This window comes from Anomaloglossus baeobatrachus, unplaced genomic scaffold (genome assembly GCF_048569485.1).
Source record: "Anomaloglossus baeobatrachus isolate aAnoBae1 unplaced genomic scaffold, aAnoBae1.hap1 Scaffold_760, whole genome shotgun sequence".
Lineage (NCBI taxonomy): Eukaryota > Metazoa > Chordata > Amphibia > Anura > Aromobatidae > Anomaloglossus > Anomaloglossus baeobatrachus.
Window position 1 is genome coordinate 95,538 of NW_027445141.1, and position 7,277 is coordinate 102,814.

At 61.4% G+C, this 7,277-nt stretch overlaps 7 non-coding genes across 7 annotated transcripts; all 7 read left to right on the plus strand.

Moving 5' to 3' along the window:
* The first annotated feature begins 122 nt into the window (after positions 1 to 122).
* LOC142287812 (U1 spliceosomal RNA) lies at positions 123 to 286 on the plus strand. The gene has a single exon (XR_012748716.1). It is a non-coding gene; the product is annotated as a U1 spliceosomal RNA (small nuclear RNA).
* Positions 287 to 1,186: 900 nt separating this feature from the next.
* Positions 1,187 to 1,350, plus strand: LOC142287858 (U1 spliceosomal RNA). The gene has a single exon (XR_012748761.1). It is a non-coding gene; the product is annotated as a U1 spliceosomal RNA (small nuclear RNA).
* A 915-nt stretch (positions 1,351 to 2,265) lies between these two features.
* On the plus strand, positions 2,266 to 2,429 carry LOC142287859 (U1 spliceosomal RNA). The gene has a single exon (XR_012748762.1). It is a non-coding gene; the product is annotated as a U1 spliceosomal RNA (small nuclear RNA).
* Positions 2,430 to 3,334: 905 nt separating this feature from the next.
* LOC142287813 (U1 spliceosomal RNA) lies at positions 3,335 to 3,498 on the plus strand. The gene has a single exon (XR_012748717.1). It is a non-coding gene; the product is annotated as a U1 spliceosomal RNA (small nuclear RNA).
* Positions 3,499 to 4,423: 925 nt separating this feature from the next.
* On the plus strand, positions 4,424 to 4,587 carry LOC142287860 (U1 spliceosomal RNA). The gene has a single exon (XR_012748763.1). It is a non-coding gene; the product is annotated as a U1 spliceosomal RNA (small nuclear RNA).
* Positions 4,588 to 5,487: 900 nt separating this feature from the next.
* Positions 5,488 to 5,651, plus strand: LOC142287861 (U1 spliceosomal RNA). The gene has a single exon (XR_012748764.1). It is a non-coding gene; the product is annotated as a U1 spliceosomal RNA (small nuclear RNA).
* Positions 5,652 to 6,551: 900 nt separating this feature from the next.
* Positions 6,552 to 6,715, plus strand: LOC142287862 (U1 spliceosomal RNA). The gene has a single exon (XR_012748765.1). It is a non-coding gene; the product is annotated as a U1 spliceosomal RNA (small nuclear RNA).
* Positions 6,716 to 7,277: the final 562 nt, after the last annotated feature.

The window sequence follows — 7,277 nt, forward strand, 5'->3', positions numbered from 1 at the left end:
CACCCTCTCGAAGGAACGCCTGGCTTTGGCCCCGGATCCCGCCTCACCCCACCGCCCGAGACTCCGCGATGTAGCGGGCCTGCGCCGGAGGGGCGCCCGTCGAGCCGGCGCGCTCCCAACTCATACTTACCTGGCAGGGGAGATACCATGATCACTAAGGTGGTTCTCCCAGGGTGAGGCTCATCCATTGCACGCCGGGTGTGCTGACCCCTGCGATTTCCCCAAATGCGGGAAACTCGACTGCATAATTTGTGGTAGTGGGGGACTGCGTTCGCGCTTTCCCCTGATTTGCTCTGGTCAAAGATAGACAGATACACGCTGCTGCTTGGGGGGCTCCACGAGCCAACAGGTGTGCGAGTCTCCTTTTGCTGCCTGCTGCGAGGGACTCTCAAGCAAGCACAGCCTGTTGGTGCCCCCTTGTGGCCCCATCTAGAAGCTGCCAAAGGGAAGCCGCTCGCTTTGCTGCTGGCTTTTGGTATCTGGGATTTGTTGTGAGCCTTTTTTAAAAGAGAGGAGGGGAGGGGAGGGGGGGGTTCCTTCCTTGGTCTTTGTTTTTTCGTTTTCCTCTCTCCGTTTAAACCCTTAACTCTTGATTTGGCGTCCTGATATCTTTGCTTGGCTGCTTTGGACACACCGGCCGAGTTCCCCCTGGGCCCGCTGGCTGTGGATTCCTCCGCTGGTGTAGTGACAGGAATTGGCCTTTGGTTCAGCCGGGAGGGGAGCTTTGTAGCGAGCGGCAGCGGGCACGCTCCAAAGATGGCACTTGCGGCTGCAGCAGCAGGAAGTGCACGGCCGGGCCCTTTTTTGCGGCCGCCTGGTGGGGCTGCCGACGTTGAGCCTCCGACGCCGGGCCTCTTCCTGCCGCCCTGAGCGAGCAGCCGGAGCTGCAGCCTTCTGCCTGTTTACAGGCGTCGAACGCACGTTGGGCTCCGAAGCCGCCGCCCCGCTATGCAAATGACTCTGGCTTGCTGTGCATCTTGGACGACGGCCTTCGCCTTGAGCTTGGCCTGCCATGGGGGGGATGGAAGGGGTGTAGCCGGCTCCCAGGCTGCTGGCCTCGGTGGCACCCTCTCGAAGGAACGCCTGGCTTTGGCCCCGGATCCCGCCTCACCCCACCGCCCGAGACTCCGCGATGTAGCGGGCCTGCGCCGGAGGGGCGCCCGTCGAGCCGGCGCGCTCCCAACTCATACTTACCTGGCAGGGGAGATACCATGATCACTAAGGTGGTTCTCCCAGGGTGAGGCTCATCCATTGCACTCCGGGTGTGCTGACCCCTGCGATTTCCCCAAATGCGGGAAACTCGACTGCATAATTTGTGGTAGTGGGGGACTGCGTTCGCGCTTTCCCCTGATTTGCTCTGGTCAAAGATAGACAGATACACGCTGCTGCTTGGGGGGCTCCACGAGCCAACAGGTGTGCGAGTCTCCTTTTGCTGCCTGCTGCGAGGGACTCTCAAGCAAGCACAGCCTGTTGGTGCCCCCTTGTGGCCCCATCTAGAAGCTGCCAAAGGGAAGCCGCTCGCTTTGCTGCTGGCTTTTGGTATCTGGGATTTGTTGTGAGCCTTTTTTAAAAGAGAGGAGGGGAGGGGAGGGGAGGGGAGGGGAGGGGGGGGTTCCTTCCTTGGTCTTTGTTTTTTCGTTTTCCTCTCTCCGTTTAAACCCTTAACTCTTGATTTGGCGTCCTGATATCTTTGCTTGGCTGCTTTGGACACACCGGCCGAGTTCCCCCTGGGCCCGCTGGCTGTGGATTCCTCCGCTGGTGTAGTGACAGGAATTGGCCTTTGGTTCAGCCGGGAGGGGAGCTTTGTAGCGAGCGGCAGCGGGCACGCTCCAAAGATGGCACTTGCGGCTGCAGCAGCAGGAAGTGCACGGCCGGGCCCTTTTTTGCGGCCGCCTGGTGGGGCTGCCGACGTTGAGCCTCCGACGCCGGGCCTCTTCCTGCCGCCCTGAGCGAGCAGCCGGAGCTGCAGCCTTCTGCCTGTTTACAGGCGTCGAACGCACGTTGGGCTCCGAAGCCGCCGCCCCGCTATGCAAATGACTCTGGCTTGCTGTGCATCTTGGACGACGGCCTTCGCCTTGAGCTTGGCCTGCCATGGGGGGGATGGAAGGGGTGTAGCCGGCTCCCAGGCTGCTGGCCTCGGTGGCACCCTCTCGAAGGAACGCCTGGCTTTGGCCCCGGATCCCGCCTCACCCCACCGCCCGAGACTCCGCGATGTAGCGGGCCTGCGCCGGAGGGGCGCCCGTCGAGCCGGCGCGCTCCCAACTCATACTTACCTGGCAGGGGAGATACCATGATCACTAAGGTGGTTCTCCCAGGGTGAGGCTCATCCATTGCACTCCGGGTGTGCTGACCCCTGCGATTTCCCCAAATGCGGGAAACTCGACTGCATAATTTGTGGTAGTGGGGGACTGCGTTCGCGCTTTCCCCTGATTTGCTCTGGTCAAAGATAGACAGATACACGCTGCTGCTTGGGGGGCTCCACGAGCCAACAGGTGTGCGAGTCTCCTTTTGCTGCCTGCTGCGAGGGACTCTCAAGCAAGCACAGCCTGTTGGTGCCCCCTTGTGGCCCCATCTAGAAGCTGCCAAAGGGAAGCCGCTCGCTTTGCTGCTGGCTTTTGGTATCTGGGATTTGTTGTGAGCCTTTTTTAAAAGAGAGGAGGGGAGGGGAGGGGAGGGGGGGGTTCCTTCCTTGGTCTTTGTTTTTTCGTTTTCCTCTCTCCGTTTAAACCCTTAACTCTTGATTTGGCGTCCTGATATCTTTGCTTGGCTGCTTTGGACACACCGGCCGAGTTCCCCCTGGGCCCGCTGGCTGTGGATTCCTCCGCTGGTGTAGTGACAGGAATTGGCCTTTGGTTCAGCCGGGAGGGGAGCTTTGTAGCGAGCGGCAGCGGGCACGCTCCAAAGATGGCACTTGCGGCTGCAGCAGCAGGAAGTGCACGGCCGGGCCCTTTTTTGCGGCCGCCTGGTGGGGCTGCCGACGTTGAGCCTCCGACGCCGGGCCTCTTCCTGCCGCCCTGAGCGAGCAGCCGGAGCTGCAGCCTTCTGCCTGTTTACAGGCGTCGAACGCACGTTGGGCTCCGAAGCCGCCGCCCCGCTATGCAAATGACTCTGGCTTGCTGTGCATCTTGGACGACGGCCTTCGCCTTGAGCTTGGCCTGCCATGGGGGGGATGGAAGGGGTGTAGCCGGCTCCCAGGCTGCTGGCCTCGGTGGCACCCTCTCGAAGGAACGCCTGGCTTTGGCCCCGGATCCCGCCTCACCCCACCGCCCGAGACTCCGCGATGTAGCGGGCCTGCGCCGGAGGGGCGCCCGTCGAGCCGGCGCGCTCCCAACTCATACTTACCTGGCAGGGGAGATACCATGATCACTAAGGTGGTTCTCCCAGGGTGAGGCTCATCCATTGCACGCCGGGTGTGCTGACCCCTGCGATTTCCCCAAATGCGGGAAACTCGACTGCATAATTTGTGGTAGTGGGGGACTGCGTTCGCGCTTTCCCCTGATTTGCTCTGGTCAAAGATAGACAGATACACGCTGCTGCTTGGGGGGCTCCACGAGCCAACAGGTGTGCGAGTCTCCTTTTGCTGCCTGCTGCGAGGGACTCTCAAGCAAGCACAGCCTGTTGGTGCCCCCTTGTGGCCCCATCTAGAAGCTGCCAAAGGGAAGCCGCTCGCTTTGCTGCTGGCTTTTGGTATCTGGGATTTGTTGTGAGCCTTTTTTAAAAGAGAGGAGGGGAGGGGAGGGGAGGGGAGGGGAGGGGAGGGGAGGGGGGGGTTCCTTCCTTGGTCTTTGTTTTTTCGTTTTCCTCTCTCCGTTTAAACCCTTAACTCTTGATTTGGCGTCCTGATATCTTTGCTTGGCTGCTTTGGACACACCGGCCGAGTTCCCCCTGGGCCCGCTGGCTGTGGATTCCTCCGCTGGTGTAGTGACAGGAATTGGCCTTTGGTTCAGCCGGGAGGGGAGCTTTGTAGCGAGCGGCAGCGGGCACGCTCCAAAGATGGCACTTGCGGCTGCAGCAGCAGGAAGTGCACGGCCGGGCCCTTTTTTGCGGCCGCCTGGTGGGGCTGCCGACGTTGAGCCTCCGACGCCGGGCCTCTTCCTGCCGCCCTGAGCGAGCAGCCGGAGCTGCAGCCTTCTGCCTGTTTACAGGCGTCGAACGCACGTTGGGCTCCGAAGCCGCCGCCCCGCTATGCAAATGACTCTGGCTTGCTGTGCATCTTGGACGACGGCCTTCGCCTTGAGCTTGGCCTGCCATGGGGGGGATGGAAGGGGTGTAGCCGGCTCCCAGGCTGCTGGCCTCGGTGGCACCCTCTCGAAGGAACGCCTGGCTTTGGCCCCGGATCCCGCCTCACCCCACCGCCCGAGACTCCGCGATGTAGCGGGCCTGCGCCGGAGGGGCGCCCGTCGAGCCGGCGCGCTCCCAACTCATACTTACCTGGCAGGGGAGATACCATGATCACTAAGGTGGTTCTCCCAGGGTGAGGCTCATCCATTGCACTCCGGGTGTGCTGACCCCTGCGATTTCCCCAAATGCGGGAAACTCGACTGCATAATTTGTGGTAGTGGGGGACTGCGTTCGCGCTTTCCCCTGATTTGCTCTGGTCAAAGATAGACAGATACACGCTGCTGCTTGGGGGGCTCCACGAGCCAACAGGTGTGCGAGTCTCCTTTTGCTGCCTGCTGCGAGGGACTCTCAAGCAAGCACAGCCTGTTGGTGCCCCCTTGTGGCCCCATCTAGAAGCTGCCAAAGGGAAGCCGCTCGCTTTGCTGCTGGCTTTTGGTATCTGGGATTTGTTGTGAGCCTTTTTTAAAAGAGAGGAGGGGAGGGGAGGGGGGGGTTCCTTCCTTGGTCTTTGTTTTTTCGTTTTCCTCTCTCCGTTTAAACCCTTAACTCTTGATTTGGCGTCCTGATATCTTTGCTTGGCTGCTTTGGACACACCGGCCGAGTTCCCCCTGGGCCCGCTGGCTGTGGATTCCTCCGCTGGTGTAGTGACAGGAATTGGCCTTTGGTTCAGCCGGGAGGGGAGCTTTGTAGCGAGCGGCAGCGGGCACGCTCCAAAGATGGCACTTGCGGCTGCAGCAGCAGGAAGTGCACGGCCGGGCCCTTTTTTGCGGCCGCCTGGTGGGGCTGCCGACGTTGAGCCTCCGACGCCGGGCCTCTTCCTGCCGCCCTGAGCGAGCAGCCGGAGCTGCAGCCTTCTGCCTGTTTACAGGCGTCGAACGCACGTTGGGCTCCGAAGCCGCCGCCCCGCTATGCAAATGACTCTGGCTTGCTGTGCATCTTGGACGACGGCCTTCGCCTTGAGCTTGGCCTGCCATGGGGGGGATGGAAGGGGTGTAGCCGGCTCCCAGGCTGCTGGCCTCGGTGGCACCCTCTCGAAGGAACGCCTGGCTTTGGCCCCGGATCCCGCCTCACCCCACCGCCCGAGACTCCGCGATGTAGCGGGCCTGCGCCGGAGGGGCGCCCGTCGAGCCGGCGCGCTCCCAACTCATACTTACCTGGCAGGGGAGATACCATGATCACTAAGGTGGTTCTCCCAGGGTGAGGCTCATCCATTGCACTCCGGGTGTGCTGACCCCTGCGATTTCCCCAAATGCGGGAAACTCGACTGCATAATTTGTGGTAGTGGGGGACTGCGTTCGCGCTTTCCCCTGATTTGCTCTGGTCAAAGATAGACAGATACACGCTGCTGCTTGGGGGGCTCCACGAGCCAACAGGTGTGCGAGTCTCCTTTTGCTGCCTGCTGCGAGGGACTCTCAAGCAAGCACAGCCTGTTGGTGCCCCCTTGTGGCCCCATCTAGAAGCTGCCAAAGGGAAGCCGCTCGCTTTGCTGCTGGCTTTTGGTATCTGGGATTTGTTGTGAGCCTTTTTTAAAAGAGAGGAGGGGAGGGGAGGGGGGGGTTCCTTCCTTGGTCTTTGTTTTTTCGTTTTCCTCTCTCCGTTTAAACCCTTAACTCTTGATTTGGCGTCCTGATATCTTTGCTTGGCTGCTTTGGACACACCGGCCGAGTTCCCCCTGGGCCCGCTGGCTGTGGATTCCTCCGCTGGTGTAGTGACAGGAATTGGCCTTTGGTTCAGCCGGGAGGGGAGCTTTGTAGCGAGCGGCAGCGGGCACGCTCCAAAGATGGCACTTGCGGCTGCAGCAGCAGGAAGTGCACGGCCGGGCCCTTTTTTGCGGCCGCCTGGTGGGGCTGCCGACGTTGAGCCTCCGACGCCGGGCCTCTTCCTGCCGCCCTGAGCGAGCAGCCGGAGCTGCAGCCTTCTGCCTGTTTACAGGCGTCGAACGCACGTTGGGCTCCGAAGCCGCCGCCCCGCTATGCAAATGACTCTGGCTTGCTGTGCATCTTGGACGACGGCCTTCGCCTTGAGCTTGGCCTGCCATGGGGGGGATGGAAGGGGTGTAGCCGGCTCCCAGGCTGCTGGCCTCGGTGGCACCCTCTCGAAGGAACGCCTGGCTTTGGCCCCGGATCCCGCCTCACCCCACCGCCCGAGACTCCGCGATGTAGCGGGCCTGCGCCGGAGGGGCGCCCGTCGAGCCGGCGCGCTCCCAACTCATACTTACCTGGCAGGGGAGATACCATGATCACTAAGGTGGTTCTCCCAGGGTGAGGCTCATCCATTGCACTCCGGGTGTGCTGACCCCTGCGATTTCCCCAAATGCGGGAAACTCGACTGCATAATTTGTGGTAGTGGGGGACTGCGTTCGCGCTTTCCCCTGATTTGCTCTGGTCAAAGATAGACAGATACACGCTGCTGCTTGGGGGGCTCCACGAGCCAACAGGTGTGCGAGTCTCCTTTTGCTGCCTGCTGCGAGGGACTCTCAAGCAAGCACAGCCTGTTGGTGCCCCCTTGTGGCCCCATCTAGAAGCTGCCAAAGGGAAGCCGCTCGCTTTGCTGCTGGCTTTTGGTATCTGGGATTTGTTGTGAGCCTTTTTTAAAAGAGAGAGGGGAGGGGAGGGGAGGGGAGGGGAGGGGAGGGGGGGGTTCCTTCCTTGGTCTTTGTTTTTTCGTTTTCCTCTCTCCGTTTAAACCCTTAACTCTTGATTTGGCGTCCTGATATCTTTGCTTGGCTGCTTTGGACACACCGGCCGAGTTCCCCCTGGGCCCGCTGGCTGTGGATTCCTCCGCTGGTGTAGTGACAGGAATTGGCCTTTGGTTCAGCCGGGAGGGGAGCTTTGTAGCGAGCGGCAGCGGGCACGCTCCAAAGATGGCACTTGCGGCTGCAGCAGCAGGAAGTGCACGGCCGGGCCCTTTTTTGCGGCCGCCTGGTGGGGCTGCCG